Here is a 17,673-nt window from a genome sequence, read left to right as displayed (position 1 = left end):
CTTGTCACCATACGATACCACTGTTTCCCCATGTACCATTCCCTACCCCCAGTTACGTCATCCTCCTTTTACAGAAAGACCCTCAAGTGTCCTAAGTGTCCTACATTGAGCACATGTAAATGTACTAAATCTCCCAAACCCACTTCTCCATCCACCACAAGCTAGGCAATACCAATTACAATCATTTCTATAAATGCCTTACTATTTACTACCTATTTTTTAATGTCATAAGTTACCTTGGTAATTTCAATTTGATTGTAAATCTAAATTCTAATTATGTATTCTTAGCTAGGATCAAAGTTTGGTAACCTACTGACCACTAAAAGAAATTTGTTGAGGTTGAGGACTACTGTATTGTTCCAGTATGTTCGCTTAGTAACTTCAAAGCACTAATAGTTTTGCATCATATATCCCTCAAAGAGACACAGCAAACAATGTCTAAAGTGAAGGACATCAACGAACAAAGTATATTCTTTTATCCAACACCCAGCTTCGTCAAAAGATGGTAAAATTAGTTATGCACACAAAAGGTCTGAAAGGACACAGTCCATACTGTTAAGGGGTAGGCCCTAGCAAAAGAACAAGGGAAACTATCTAATTTTATTTTCATATCACAGAATGCTAAAAACTTTCAGGTCACTTGATCCTTAAATTATTGCCCCCAATCTCACGAAACTATTTCAGAAACCATAATAACGAAAACTTTGATATATTTTGGCATGCCCAAGACTACTGTAATTATCATGTAGAACCTTCTAAAGGTTAACAAAAAGCCCATTGGTGTTTTCCTAACCTTGAAACTACCATTTCTGTTAAAATGTCCAGTTAGAAATTTATAATAACACTAATAAAAATTTATAGTGTCCATCAGAGGTTGAAATGGTTAACATTAATATAATTAGCGATAAACTTAATAAAATAAAGAGGTTACTTAGTTCATATCCTTTGTACAAACACTTAATGAAATCCAAACTAAGGAAAGGAAGGTACACAACGCTGCTAAACAACATGCTTTAATGCTAAATAGGTTTGTATGGAGTTAAAATAAGTATGAAACTACTGTCTCATAATGTTCCTAATTCTACAACACAAAATGGAAAGCGTTTTTATCAGTTTAGCCATAACTTATTTTAACTTAATATATTTTATGCTTAAAGCAATATTTCATAATAAAAAATTAAATATTTTACCAGTTGACAATGGTAGGAGGTACTAGTGCCTTCAAGATAAGCGCCTTTGGGTCACTACCTGTCAAAACAAACACATGAAGACAATAAGCACTGATCACAGTTTAGTTAAAAATATGAACCTTTCCCCAAAGATATTTTACTTCTAAAACTCATAGGAAAATTTTTGGAGAGCTTTTCTAGAAATACCTTCTATCATAATAGCAAATAATATTTTATCATGTAATCTTTCTCAAACAACAACAACAAAAGTATAGTATATTTACTGCATATCTACTAACATAGCCAAAATCCAATATACTGACAATACCTAATGCCGGCAAAAATGAGGAGCAAGGGCTGGGGTTGTAGCTCAGTGGTAGAGCACTTGCCCCACACACATGAGGTCCAAGGTTCAATCCTCAGCATCACAGAAAACTAAAATAAAGATATTGTGTCCATCTACAATTTAAAAAAAAAATTAAATGAGGAGCAACAGGAATTCTCATTCATTGCTCATGAGAATGAAAAATAGTATAACCACTATGGAAGAGAGAGAGAAGTGTCTTACAAAACTAATATACTCTTAGCATATGATGTAGCAATCATACTTCTTGCTATTTACCAAAAAGAGGTGAAAACACGTTCACAAAAAAACGTGCACATGAGCCAGGTATAATGACACACAACTATTATCCCAGCTACAGAGGATCACACTAGTTTCAAGCCAACCTCAGCGCAACTCAGCAAGACCCTCCCTGTCTCAAAATAAAAAATAAAAAGGTCTGGTAATGTAGCTTGGTTACTAAAGCACCCCTGGCTTAAGTCCCTAGTACCAAAAAATAAAACTACACATGAATGTTTATAACAGCTTTATTTATAATCACATACTTGGAAGCAACCAACAAATCCTTCATTAGATGGATGGATAAATAAATTGTGGTACATTCAAACAATGGAATATGATTCAATGCTAAAAAGAAAAGAAACCTATATAGCGACCCACGAAAAGGGAAGAATATAAATATATATTACTAATTGAAAGAAAACAACCTAAAAACTACTTCCTGTATAATGTCAACTATATAACATTAAGAAAAAGGCAAACATATGGTGACAGTAAAAAGGATCAGTAAACACCAGAAGTTTGGAGGTAAGGAGAGATGAACATGTAGAGCACAAAGGATTTTAGAGCGGTGAAAATACTCTGAATGGTATGTAATGGCAGACACATATCATCATACATTTGTCAAAACTCAGAGAATATACACCACCAATAGTGAACGCTGATGTAAATAACAGACTTCCAGTGAAGGTAATGTGTCAATGCATGTTCAACTGTAATAAATGTACCACTGGTGTGGGATGGTGATAATGAAGGCAGCTGTATGTGTCCTGCAGTAAATTTCTCTTAAAACTGAGAAGAAGGTACAGAGATTTGGTTGTGACCCTAAACCTGCTTTAAAAAAAAATAAAGTCCATTAAAAACAAAGGACTTTCAAAATTAAAAAAAAAAAACAAGAAAAGATCAAATTTATTTACTCATTAAAATGATGATGATAATAATAATTACTGGTGGGGGGCTGTGGATATATAGCTCAGCTGGTAGAGTGCTTGCCTTGCATGCACAAGGCGCTGGACTCAATCTCCAGAATCACCAAAAACAAAACAAAATTTAAAAAAAGAATAATAATTACTAAAATTATTCATAGCATCATACTGTTCATAAAACACATTTTTACATCATCCCAATGTTTTTTCTCAATCACCTATGAAGGAAATTGACTGTCATTGATAGTCATTTTTAAAAATATTTTAACACCAACCCGAAGCCACAAAGCTAGAAAGTAGAGCTAAAAGTTAAATCTTTTGGATCAAACTTCAGCATACCACTGCAATATTAATTTGCTCATGTTCTGTAAGGCAGCCTGATATAGAGAGGAAAGAAGAAATAGGCCTTAAAGCCAGATATAACTGAGATCAAAATCCCTGCTCTGTTTCCTATTAGCTATAACTCTAGACATGTTCAAATATCCATCTGGGAGGAAAACATCTTATAAATGTCCTTGCTAATATCTTCTGCCAGTTTCCCCATATATAAGTGAGAACAGCAACATCATTCATATCCATATTTGTACAATTTCTGTAGATAAAAGAAAGCAGACTACATTAACAGAATTTCACATACTGAAAAAACAATGGTCAACCTCACTATCACGGAAATGTAAAGTAAAACATTATCATTCTCCCCATTAATTTTCTTTTAATGAAAAAAAATACAGGAATTGAAAAAAAAATTGAAACAGAATAGAGCTTAGCACTTAGGGGAAAATGTAACTGGTTTGGAGGGCAATTTGGCAGCATCTAGTAAAGACTGAAAATGTAAAATCTTATGACCTAGCAAATGCCTCTTAAGTAAGTAATTTGCCCTGGAGAAAGTATGGCACGTGTGTATACTTACTTTGGCCTACTTTGTTGTGTTAATTAAACGGTCCAATGGACAGTCCCTAGTGTTTAATTAGTCTTCAAAAAGTTCCTAGACCACTGTAAAGCCTGACAAGGCAAAATGCTTTAATGTGACAAATACTGTTAGAAGAAGTACAAAGACTATAGTACAAAATCTGACAGGCAAATGCAGTCCTCTGTCTAGGAGGAAGAAAGTCAAAGAAGTCATTATGAACTGAATACATACATTTTTGTCTAAACAGAACAATAAATAATGACATTTGCAAAATCACAGAGGCATACAAACAAAAGAGAAACTAGAGGGACTGGGGTTGTGGCTCAGTGGTAGAGCACTTGCCTAGCATGTGTGAGGCACTGGGTTCGAGTCTCAGCACCAATATAAACAAATAAATAAATAAAGGTCCATCAGTAAATAATAAAAAAAAATTAAAAAGAGAGAGATAGAGAGAAATTAGAGAAAACTCAAAAGTACTGACAGAAAGCTAAACAAACAACCTCAGAGGTACCAGGCTGTAATCTCTGGAACCTGCGAATGTTACCTTATTTAAAGGATCATTGCAGATGTGATTAAATTAAGGATTATGTGACAGGAACATGATCCTGGATTATCCAGTGAACCCTAAAACAATCACAGGTACCGTTGTAAGAGAGCAACAGAGGGATATGAGACCACACATACACAGGAGATGATGTGAAACAGAAAGATTTGACAACGCTGGCCTAAGAGATTAGACTGAATGCCAATAGCCAACAGAAGCTGGAAAATATAAGGGACAGATTCCTGCACAGAGCCTCAGAGGGTCAGAAACTCTGCTGGCACCTTGATTTGGCCCGTAATACTGATTCAGACTTCTGGCCTACATCACTATAAGAGGATACATTTCTGCTCTTTTAAGTCACCAGCATTGTGGTGATATGTTGCAGCAGCCCTAGGAAGCAAACAGGGCTGCCACTGCAAATGAATGCCATGCAAAGTGGCTGAGACATCAACCAGGTTTCTAAAGAGGTATCATTTTCATGCATAGAATAACAAAATCAGATCTATGTTTCCCAATGTTAAATCTGGTGGCAGAATTGACAATTGGTGGGAAAAGAAACAGAGAAGCCATTAAAACTAAAAATCTAGACAGAAGATAAAACTTCTGGATCACCAGATAGATGAGAAAAACCACTGCTTTAAAAGAAAGAGAAACAGAGGGGAAGAGGAACCTCAATGGAAATAGAATGTAGAAAGTGGGGGAAAATATTAAATATGTATATGTAATTAATATTCAATGGGAAAGAGACTCTCATATATGTCTACAAAACAAGACTGGGATGCTACATAGAAGGAATAAAAATAAGAAAAGCTCTTGGAAATTAATAATAGCAGCTGAAATTAAAAAGTCAACATAAGTATCAGAAAATGAGATTAAGAATATTTCCCAGAAAGGAAAAAAAAGCAAAGAATTTGACTTCTATTTAAAAATAAGGTGTCAAATGTATCTAAAAGAGATCCAAGTGCCACTACAAGGAGTTCTAGAAAGGAAAAGTAGAAGAAGAGGAGGAGGAGGAGGAGGAGGAGGAGGAGGAGGAGGAGGAGGAGGAGGAGGCCGCCATCGTGCGGCTGCGGCAGCAATCACTGAAGCAGTCTACAATAAAGTACCTTGGAGCTGACAGACACTAGTCTTCAAACTTAAAGAGGAGAGCAGATGAATGATGGAAAAACTTGACCTCATGATATAGCCTGCTGAATTCTCAGAGCACAAGGTGTAAGAATACCCTAAAGGCTTCCAAAAAGACACAAAAAGCAGATTATCTACAAATAAGGTGTGCCTGTAAGTGATCAACAACAAGGATTCTCAGAGTAAAAGCTGGTGTTATTAGAAAGTATAATTTGAGGGTACTTCCAACAAATCAGGATACATTGTGGAGCTTTCCATAAAAGAATGAGAATCACACTGCAGCAAACAGCTGAGCCCCCTGAAGCCAGGTGGCTATGAACAATTTGCCTTAAAAGGTTTGAGGGATATTAATTTTAACCTCGAATTCCACTCCCAAATAAACTGCCCATCAATTACAAGTAGAATAAAGAAATTCTCCAGACATGTAAGGACTCAAAGTCCCTCAACCATGTGAATATATGCCTTTGATAAAAGTTAAAGACAGTTTCTAAGCAAGAATTGATCTCAAGCTTTATTATCTATTTTACAAGCATACATATGATGCTAATTCCAAAACTCAACATAACCACACAGGACAACCACTCTAGGGAAAAAATCTCCAAACACCAGCAGATCTAGTCTAGCAGAGTTAAAAGAATACTACACCACTGCAAGTGGATCTCCATTTCAAAGCCAGCCTCTGATAAGCAACTCAGTGAGACCCTGTCTCTAAATAAAATATAAAATAGAGCTGAGAATTTGGCTCAGTGGTCAAGTGCCCCTGAATTCAATCCCCAGTGCCCTCCCTCCAAAAATACTACATCACATTCAAACATGGTTTGTTCACAAGTATAAATTTGCTTCACAACTAGGACTCCACAATTATCATTCTCTATATTAACAGGCTAAATGGGAGGGAAAAGAAGGTATAAAATTAAAAAATAAAAGAAGGAATAAAAATAAGAAAAAACTCTTAGAAATTAATAATAACAGCTGAAATTTAAAAGTCAACATAAGTATCAGAAAACTTTTTATGTTTTTCCCTATGTAGTATTAACAGCCAGTTAGCAAATAAAAAGAAACAATATCTTAGTCACAACAACAAAACAACCTTAAAACATTTCATGTTATAAAACACCCATACCAGGACAGGGGATGTAGCTCAGTGACAGATTGCTTCCCCAGCATGTATGAGACCTTGGAAAGGTTACACACACACAGACACACACACACACACATATGGAAAATGCTATTGTGATAGGCACTAAACATCCTAAACATAAAGACAGACTTATTTCTGAGTGGAAAGGAAAAATATATTTCTGCCAAAATTAACCTGTTATCCAAATGTAATCCCAATCAAAATCCTAGTGAGATTTTTCTAACTTTTTGTTTTGTATGGTTTCTTAATATATCTTAATATATTAATACTAATATATTAATATATGGAAGAAAAATTAAGATTATCTATTAAAAATTGAGAGAAAAAGAATACTTAATGCATATTTGTCCTATTAGATATCAAAACAAACACTATTATTCTGGTACAGAATTTGAAAACCAAACATATTCATGCAATTTTTTAACTAACAATTGTGGCGTTTTAGACCAGTGAGTAAAACTGATTATAAGTTGCAAAGCAGCTGGCTTCCACATCCACCCCAGCAGATCACGGCAAATATGGACATCCACAGGTATCTAGAGTGACGCTGATATCAAAAATATGAATGTGTGGGCACATTCTTGGCTTCACCTTGTGTGTGTCTTCACCTTGAAATTGAAATTGGGATATGGAACTGGAGAGAAACAAAAGAAGCTAAGAGGACTGCCAAAGTAAACTCATCCTTCAAGATTCAGTTTAAACCTCCATGAAGTCCTCCTTGGACCGCAGTGAGCTGAATCACTCCTCTATGCTGATTCCTCCGTCATGCCAGCCCAACAAACAGATGCACAAATGAACACAATGAGGAACCACAAGCAGCCCGAAATGGCTAGAACATAGAAAACCTGGGAGGGGTTAGAAAATGCTGAAGACAGAATGAGCTAGGTTTTTAAGTAAGGCATTTGAACAAATGGTTTTTCTTGATTGACTGCTAGGGTTTACATAGAAAATAAACCAGAAGGGATTTCAAGCACACACAGAATGAAGAGGTGCAGAATTTAAGGCAGCAGAGGATAAACAGGACCAACTGTAGAAACTTTTATGAGGCAAAATGAACAGGACCTGTCAGATAAGATACAGTCAGGGCTTTGAAGAGAAACGTCAACATTTCTACTGTGGAGGAACCTGTGGCTTACAATAAAAACAAGGAATACGGGAGGAAAAGCAGATGTATTATGCAAGTATATGAGTGCAGGGTAGGTTATTAAGTTTGTAGGAAAGACCAGAAGAGATATTCAGTATATTGTCAGAAATAAAGGGCTGAGCCTCCACACAGGTAAAAATACACGTTAAATTTAGAGTTGTCATTGATTCTACTCAAAGACCACGCATACATAGTAGATGCTTAATACAGGCCTGCTGAAAGGATGGGTACACGAACCCCAAACACCTCCATTCCTGATTTTATCTGACTGGTCCTATTCTACGAATTTTTTCACTCAATCCCATCTGACTTCATCTAAACTTCCAATCCCCTTGACTTCTCTGATCCCTATTGTTAACCACTACAACTCAATCTCAAGTCCTTCCTTCTCAAATTCTCTCAACCCCTCCAAACCACATGTTCCTTCTATTATGTGTGGTATCTCTGTGGACCTCTGGCCTACTTAATGCATTTCTTCGGCAATTAGTCAGCTCATCTCCCATATTATCCCTCAGTCGTCTCCTCTCCAACACTCTCCAAATCTTTTCACCTTACTTCTACTACTAATACCTTTGGGAAGGTAAACCTTCATGACTTTTTATCACTGTGGCTTCATGACTTTAAAAAAAGTTATTCTTCCATTCATCCAAGTCAATTTCCATTATCATCTACTATTTTATTTTCAACAATTTCAATGGGTATAGGGAATTTTACTTTATTTTATTTTTTGAGATAGTATCTTGCTCTGTTGCCTAGGCTGGCCTTGAACTTGTGATCTTCTTCTTTGCCTCCATGGTAACCAGGTACACCACTGTGCCCAACTTGGGAAAAAATTTAAAGCCATAAAGTAATAATTAGTTCAAATATCTGTTGAGGGCTGGAGATGTAGCTCAGTGGTAGAACACAGGCCTAGCATGTGTGAAGCCCTGGTGTCATTGCCCAGTACAACAAAAATAACAAGAACAATTTATTGAGGAAAGCTATCCCAAACAAGGGCAGTGACAAGGGTACCAGAAATCAGAGCTAGTCCTATGATTTGCAAATTCCCATCTACTGCTCCTCCCCATCCATCAATCTCAGTACTTTCACACATGTGCAACAGTCCCATGCCCACCTCAGATATCACTCAATTATAAAGTCTTCTAACAACTGCTTAGCCATTCTTCAAGAACACAAAATACTTTGAATATACCTATTTTCACATGGATTATGTTTAATGTTTTACTACCTACCTCAGAAAGGTAGACATTCTAATGATTCATCTTTGAAATACTTATGCCAATAAACCTAGAAAACATTATATGTTCTATACATTTTATTGATTTGATGAATATTTTTAAAGAGGGAAAATGGAAGGAATATGACAGAAAACAACAGTTAGGAAAGAAAAGCACATCTGTGCTTCTGAAACTACTCTGGAAACCCCAAAACAGGTAAAGGGACAGGGAAGCTGGTTAGCTGGCTTCCTACCATCAGCTCACTCAACAACCAGTTAATACTTGAGGGGAACAGCAATCAGTGAGGCTGTCTAGATTTCCAGATGTGATCCTTCCTACGCTAAAATATGGTATAATTAACCTCTCTCAGTACTAACAGCACTTATTTCTAAAATCACTACATGAAAGTTAAGTGTACAGATAAGGATGAATTTACAGAAAATTTTTCTATCATTTTTCTAGGAACCAAAAGTAAAGGGACATAAAATATGTTATAAAATCAACCAGTGAAAAAAAAATCAACTTATAATTTATTGAATAAAACCCAGATCTTAACAGATGCTATATTGATCAACTATTATCCTCATCTGAATCACAACTAATGGATATGACAGGTCCCTCCCTCCACCCCAGCACCCTCTCTCCAACCCCCTTAGTACCAAGGAGAAGGCCAAAGGGAACTTTGAGGGATACGTGTATCCAAACTTCCTGAGTTGGAGAAAGAAATTTTTACAGTAAAAATAGCAACAGGTCCATTTACTGAGCACTAAAGATGTGCTATTTTTAACAGATTATATATAACAAAAAAGTAAATCAAAAGCTAAATTTTTAAATTATTCCCAATTTCATCTCTCCATTCAAATTTTCACACAAATGAAAATTTTGCAACCTTCAGTTTTTACTTTTATATCTTTAAATAAAATTTTAAATCTTGAAATTTTCTGTTCTCCAAATTCTTGGCAGGGAAGGATGCTCAGAGCTAATGAATTAAAAAAAAAATTAAGTAGGGCAATTATTTAAATCATACCTAGATCAAGACTGGTTCAACCAAAATAAATATTTGGGCTGCTAAGAAAAAAGTTTTTAATTTCACAAAATATTCTTAATATGAAAAAATATTTCTCCTCATTTTCAATACATACACGGTACTACGTGAAAACACTCTTATAAGCCACTAGAGGGCACAAAAATAAGTACAGCAACTGTAATTAAGAGCCTTAAATTTTTTCATACATTTTGACCCAACAATTTCACTTCTGGGAATCTTTAATGAGGAAAAAAGTTTCCTGAAGATTTCCATTATGGTTATTTATAATAAGGGGAATAAAGGAATTAAGCAAATATCCAATAACTGGGAAATGGTCAAATACGTCATGATATATATAAACAATATATTATTATGTAGCCACGAAAAATATTTTCAAAGAATATTTAATAACATGGGAATTGCTCCTGATAAATGAAGAAAGGTAATTAAAAATTAAATACAACTCCACTTTTGTTATTAACACACACAAATATACATCAAGACTAAAGCACCAAAATTTCAGCAGTGGCTATATCTGGAAAGTACAATTAATGGTGATTTTTATTTTCTCCTTTATGTTTTTATGTATTTTCTAATCTTTTTCATGTAGTCATTTTGTGATGAAGAAAAACTTTAAGCATATATATAAATGCATTATAATTTCTACAAATTTATATAGAAACAGTACTAAAATCTTGTTTTACACAAGAAATGAACAGAATCTGGCAAATAAACATATTTATTTAAAATATGTGCTCAAAACATACAGCACTACAAAATATTATAAAGTATTACATAATCCAGCTGAAAAATTTTACTAACAACTTACTATGTGAGTAATACCAAAACCAAAGCAATAAATTACAATTAGATATATTGTTGCAAGTTTATAGATGTTTAATAGTGCTAAAGATTATTTTGGTAAATTCTAACATTACAAATCATTACAATTCAAACCACAAGAAGGAAAAAGTTATTACTATATAATAATAAAAATGAAACTTTCTGTAGTAAATGAGAACCAAAACAACACACTGACTTGGTATAGCTACTCTTAGTTGGCACCACAGAGCCTCCAAGTTCCTGAATCTACCTACACACTCTACTCTTAATAAAAGGCCTTTAACAGAGAGCTTTGTTTTCACTCCTGTCTTACACATTCTGTGTTCCTATTTACCTTGTGTCCAGTTTCATCTCAAACAACTGACACGAAAACTCCTGTCCTCTGGCCTTCTTGTGGACTCTTCCCAATGCCAAGTCTCCACATCACTCCCCAATGCTTCAAGCCTCTGTCTCACAAGTTGCCCACTCATCCCTACCTCCATACCACATCCCCTTCACCAGATTTGTTCAATGCCACTTCCTCGGAGAAGTGTCCAAACATGGCCTAGGTGGATTCTTTACTATCAGCACCCTCAATTCTACCTTCACAGTACCTATTGCATTTATAATTAAATAACTGCTTATGGAACTACTTAATGTTCATGTTCTCACTCTACGTGCCAAAGAAGGGCAGTATTTTTCTTATTTATCACTCTCTCTCTAGTGTACACTAGCACCTTCTGTGTACAACCAAATTCTACTAATTTCTTAACATATAATTGATTAGACAATCTCTTGTGCCAAACCTCCAAAGGCCCTAACTCCATCCTGAACTTCTCTATGGATGCTGAGAATCTTATTTATTGAGATGTCTAAACAGGAAGAGACCCAGGCAAATACCCCAATGAATTAGTAGTAAACAACAACAACAAAAAAAAAATAAGAACAATGCTAATAGGTAACACTTAAAAGAATTAAGGCGTAGGAAACACACAAATCCTGAGCCAAGTAAGAGAGGGCAGAGGGAAATGAAAAGAAAAAGAACAATGGTGGAATAACAGATATTTTTAAAAAGTAAGAGGATTACCGAAAAGGAAGAGGTCTATTAAGACTGAACATCTTGAATAATGCCACACTGACAATCCTAACAGCAGAATAACAAACCACTGGGACCAGGTCCCATGTTCTTCCTGTTCTGTTCATTTGCTAGCTGTTCATCTCCATTCCTATTCCAATAACTTTTAATTCATTCAACAATTACTTTCTGAGTTGAATCAATAAATTAATGAGTTTATGCAAGGTCTTAATTGTTTTTGTTCCTTGCATTTCTGTTCCTTGTTTCCCCATGGGATGTGATTTATCCTCAGTCTCCTCAGGCCTCCTAAGCAACTGATGACTCAATGTTACCTATCAATGCTCCTCTTCCCATCTCTACTTCCCCTGAACACCACTGTGAGCATCTTTCTCAAACCCAAGTCTTTGTACAAGTCTTACCTAACTTTGTGCTTAGTTGATCCTTCCACGGCTATTCTAGACAAACATGACCTCTCTGTCCTTCATACTGCTTATTTAACCATTACCACATCTGACCAGTTACCTCCATATAGCCTGAAAACTCTTGTCCTTAGGAATTAATATTCCTAGTCCCCTTTAAATGATGTATACTTGAATTTATATAACAGATTCACTAACTTGCTGGATTAAGAATGCCTTGTTACTGTTGACTCAAAAGCACAGTGAAGGGAAGGAGAAGGAATCAAACAGAACAGAGAAAACAGGAACAAGGGAAGTTAAGAGAGAAGTTAGAAACGAATGAGGGAGGCAGAGAGATGAAAGAAGCAACTCACAGGTAGTCAGTTGTGTGCCCTGAACTACTATCTACTACCTCCTTCAATCCTCATGACCCTGTACAATCAGAATTATAATATTTCTGTTACAGAAACTGAAATGGAAGGCTGAGAAAGGTTAAACTCAAACTTACATATCAAGTTTCACACACACAAATTTCAATGGTTCCTTCTCAACACAGCAACACACAGTTGATGATAAAGAATAATATACTTAGAAATATCACCTGAATTATTATCAGATTCATATTTCAAGGTATTTATAACTAATAAAAGTAGACTCTTGTCAGTCATCTGAATGAGAAGTACATGATATTGACATACTTTCAGTATCCTGTGTGTGTGTGTGTGTGTGTGTGTGTGTGTATCTCCAAAAGAATTTAAGCACAAAATGAATCCTAAAAGACTGATGTCAAAATATAAGAAAACCTAGCTAATATCTCTCAATTTCATCAACATCTCTTCCCAATCTCCACTAACAAGAGTTATAATGAGACATCTCCTTGAGGTGTACTTATATATGTGAAGATGATAATGCTGTTTCAAAAGGAAGGCAATAATAAAGAGTAAACTTGAAAATACTGCATCCTCTAAAAATGAAACGAATAAAAATAGTTCATCTTATTGAATACTAACTATATTACAGATACCAATCTTATTTAAAATATTGTGATCTATAGGTAGATTCTATTAACTCTATTTGATAGATCAAGAAATTGCAGCAAAGTGTCCATTATAGTTTGTATTTTAAGTACAATAGACAAAGGCATCTTAAGTCAAGAAATATAAGGATTTGAGGAGGGCTAAGATTAAAATATAAAGAACAAAGAAAAAAGAATGCAAGGTAACCAAGATGTCAAAATGGGTTTACAAAAATACTCTTGTTCAAGAAGACTTATTGTAATTAATATTGTAATAACAAAATGATGGAAATAACCTAAAAGTCTACCATCAAATTAAAGGGGAAATAAATGTGGCATTGCCCTAAATGTAACACACCATGTTCCAGTAAAAATGAATGAGGTAAATCAACATGTACCCACACTCAGAAACTCAACTGGTGAAACCACACTGATAAGTGACACTGAGTGGGAGAAAACCATATGCTCCCAAGAATACATAAAGCACCATCAACACAAAGTTTAAAAATGTACAAAACAATATAATACGCTCTGAGGATACTAATGTGTAGTAAAACTGTGGGAAAATACAAAAAAATAATAAACATCAAATTCAGAGTAGTGGCTAGCTGGAAGATTCGGAGGATAAGAGTTAGTTTCTTTAACTGGATTAAATGTTGTGAAATATTTTTCAGACATAAAGTACCTCTACACTTTATGTAAGAGAGAAAAAAAATGAAATTGGCAGATATGGCATCCCAAATTCCATTATATTTCTGATCCAAAAAAAGAAAGCTAACAGGGCGATGATAGGGCTGAGGATGTAATTCAGTGGTAGAGTACTTGTCATGCAATGCACAAGGCCCGGGGAAGGAAGGAAGGAAGGAAGGAAGGAAGGAAGGAAGGAAGGAAGGGAGGGAGGGAGGGAGGGAGGGAGGGAGGGAGGGAGGGGGGAGGGAGGGAGGGAGGGAGGGAGGGAGGGGGGAGGGAGGGAGGGAGGGAGGGAGGGGGGTGGGAGGGAGGGGGGTGGGAGGGAGGGAGGGAGGGGGGTGGGAGGGGCGGGCAATGATAATGATTGCTTTGAAGGAATGTTAAAAGAGAATGTATCCGAAAGTATGTATGTTCAAGTACAAGAAGAAATTTCTAGTAAAATTCTGTTTGTTATTCCTTATGTTTTCCCTACTGTTAAAAAAAATAGGGCTTTATTGGGAACAATAATTGTGCAACTTAAAATAGATATAACATTGCCCTTAAATGTCTTCACATTTCCTTTCCAGATATAATCATGCCTTTAGAAGTCAATGTGAATGAACTTCAAGAAAAAGGGTGGCCCTCGAGAAGAGGTAGAGAACCTCCATTAAGAACATGGGCTCTGGAATGAAACTGCAGGGGATAAAACCCACCAATTGAGGCAAGTCACTTTTGATCCTCTGTTACCTCAGTTTCCTCAAATGTAAAATAAGAATGATAAAAGAGTCTACCTCATAAGAGAAAAGAAAATTGAAAAAGTACCTGGCCACAGTATATTGTAAATGTGTTAGCTATTATCTTTATTCCACCCATTTAAAAAAGAAAAACCAGGCTTTGTATCAGAAGAATATAATTAAGATCAATACTTTTTACATGAAATAGAGGATAGAATAAAGAGTTGACCATGATAGGGGAGGGAAAACTGAGCAGCTTTGCACCTCTTGAGCAAGCAATGTTAGAACAGTAAGAAATTTTTTTAATTTTCTTAGCAATATTATTCAATCATTGTTCGATGTAAATGTATCTGTGTATGCATACACACACAACCACCTGCTCCAAATTCAAGGTAAAGCATTCTATTTCCTGGCTCCCTTGTTCACCTGGCAAAACTCGTTTCATCTTGGAAAACCTGGCTCAGCCCCACTGCTCTGTGCCCACTCTGCATGTTTTTCTTCCACTGCTGCACTAATTAATCATACTGTAACGGATCTACTCATATGCTTTCTTCCATCACACCACGCTGCGATGTTTGTTCACACACTTCTTTCCTGTCATGAGCTCTCTAAGAGCAGAAACTAACTGTTCATCATTTCCAAGTTCCTGGTACCTTGCAGAGTACACATTAAATAAAGAGACAATAAATGAATCAATATCCCTATATACCATGACAACAAACGCCTTCACAAATAAGTAGATACCTATATTTGGAAGTGACATATCTAAAAAAGGCTAGTTACTTGAGTAGCTTCAATTCTAAATAAATGGCAGATCAAATGAGTCTACTGTTTCCTTCAAAATGGGAAAATTCTGTTTGTTATTCCTTATGTTTTAATAATTAAAACATAATTTAAAAAATATTTTTTAGGGCTGGGGGTGTGGCTCAAGCGGTAGCACCCTCGTCTGGCATGCGTGCGGCCCGGGTTCGATCCTCAGCACCACATACCAACAAAGATGTTGTGTCCGCCGAGAACTAAAAAATAAATATTAAAAATTCTCTCTCTCTGTCTCTCTCTCTCTCTCCTCTCTCAGTCTCTCTTTAAAAAAAAAAGAATTCCTTATGTTTTAAACAGTATATAAGAGAACATAGTTCAGTAATAAGAGATGCTAAAACTTTAAAAGGTAGCACTTAAAATCTCAGAAAACAGAACAAATCTGAAGACTTTTTCTTAACAAAAATAAGCACATAGGAAAGAAATCACAGAATTTAACATTTCTCCTTCATAAAAGGCATAAACTATAATCAAAAGTCAGATTAAAGTATATAACTTAATAAGGTAAATGAAGTCAAGACTAAACCACATACTAAACCAATTTCACACAATGTTTCTGTGGTGTGGATTTCTCAAAGACTAGGTCATGAATCAGCAAAAATTGGCTTGATTTTTAGGAATAGTTCTTGTCAAATTAAAGGAACGTGTTTAGAACTCTTGTGATGAAGTACAGGTTCTTTTTCCATTATTATAGAAGACATGCCCCTCGCCCCTTTTCCCAGCCAAGTCACAGGTCTGGCTAGTGCTCTGAATTTCATGCCCTCCCATCCTCTTAGGAACTATACAGAAATGAGTGACCCTTTCTCCGCTATATTCAACCTCTCCCTCTCAAGCAAGCATTCCCATCAACATTTAAACAAATTTCCTATACACCTGCTGTCTCCATTTCCCTCATCTCCTGCCACCAGATCAGCATTTCCTGAGTAGGTCATCAATGACTTCCATGGTGCTAAACCAACGATGGTTCTCAATTCTGCTCTCACAGGAGCATTCCACAGAAATAAATATCTTCCCATGCAGGAACATGTGCTCCTGGCTGTCCTCTCACTTTCCTGGCCACCGCTCTTTCCTGGTCTCCTTTACAAACTCAGCCTTCTCTACCCAGCACCAGCCCAGGCCTCCTCCTTTGGCCTCTCTATAGGCAATCTCACTAGCTACCACTAGTGCTCAAAAACCTTACTTCTGCACCCTAAACCAGTACCTCAATAGAGGGCAGCTCCAAGTGATCATTTCCAAAACTACAGTCATGCTCTACCCATATCCAAAACCTAGTTCTAGCCCCATCACTGGCCAGCACACATAGTGACCTTCAGTTGGTGAGTGCAACATCTAGTAATCATTCAATAACTCACATCTTATATATTGTTTATCACCATGTTGTGACAATTTTACCATAAAATCTCCACTTTCTCAATATTTCTGTTATCAGGGCTCTTTTAAAGGCTCCAATGAACCAACATCCAGTAGTACACTGGAAAGCAGGAAGGTTAAATTTGAGTATTAGTATTAAAGCTATTAATTAAATTGAAATCTTAAAGGCAAGGGACTATCATTTTTGTATTTATTCCACATGGTACAACCAAGTTAAGTACTTTGCATGCAGATTGATTTTGGCAAAAGCATTGTAATGAATTATCTACATGGGCTTCATACATGTTCAACTGAAATATTTATGTATTTAATAGTTTATCTATTCCCCAATCCATGCCATCATTTGCCTCCTGAGAGCTGAGAATTTAAAGTTAAGTCACTCTATAAAGGATAAACTACAATAGATACTTTTGATAATTATGATACTTGCTTATCAAAAATTAGAAAAGCCTATCATCTTTGGCCCAGCTTCCTGGGGGGAAAATCTAAATCCCATCTTCAAATCCAAATCGCACACAAAAGATTTTTGCTTTCCAACTGTTCCTCAAGGAAAAAAAAGGTAAGCATTTCAGGAATATTAAAGATTTAAGTACCCTGAAGGCAAACAGAATGACTGTTTGAAAAAGTTTCCTATCTCCCTTTACTTCTCTTGAAAGGTGAGCTGGAATAGCATTATAGATTATCTATAAAGAATAGATGCTGAAATGAATAAGCACTGCTCAAAAGTTCTCAAACTCTTGTGTTATGTATGTTCAACTACAATCTCAGAATACAAGACTGTCATCTAGTAAAATCTCACCATATCAGTTCAAAAAAGTTACCTAGATTTCGATCTAAATCACAATCTTGATTATAATCTTCATTCCCTCAATACCTTTCCTTCACTACATGTACCATAACTTGTAATTATTCATTTATCTGTACAATCATTTGCTTGGAGTCTGTTTT

The 17,673-nt window shown here is 35.8% G+C and overlaps 1 protein-coding gene across 1 annotated transcript in view; it reads right to left on the bottom strand.

The window, feature by feature from the left end:
- Acsl3 (acyl-CoA synthetase long chain family member 3) overlaps positions 1 to 17,673 on the bottom strand; it is a 68,571-nt gene that overhangs the window by 48,444 nt on the left and 2,454 nt on the right. The window contains exon 2 of the mRNA XM_026390420.2: positions 1,191 to 1,248. The gene's annotated coding sequence lies outside the window, so the exon portion shown is untranslated. The remainder of the gene's footprint in view (positions 1 to 1,190; positions 1,249 to 17,673) is intronic.

The sequence above is a fragment of the Urocitellus parryii genome, chromosome 1 (genome assembly GCF_045843805.1).
Source record: "Urocitellus parryii isolate mUroPar1 chromosome 1, mUroPar1.hap1, whole genome shotgun sequence".
Classification (NCBI taxonomy): domain Eukaryota; kingdom Metazoa; phylum Chordata; class Mammalia; order Rodentia; family Sciuridae; genus Urocitellus; species Urocitellus parryii.
Note: the sequence above shows the minus strand (reverse complement) of the source record. Positions and strands in the feature narration are given on the sequence as shown.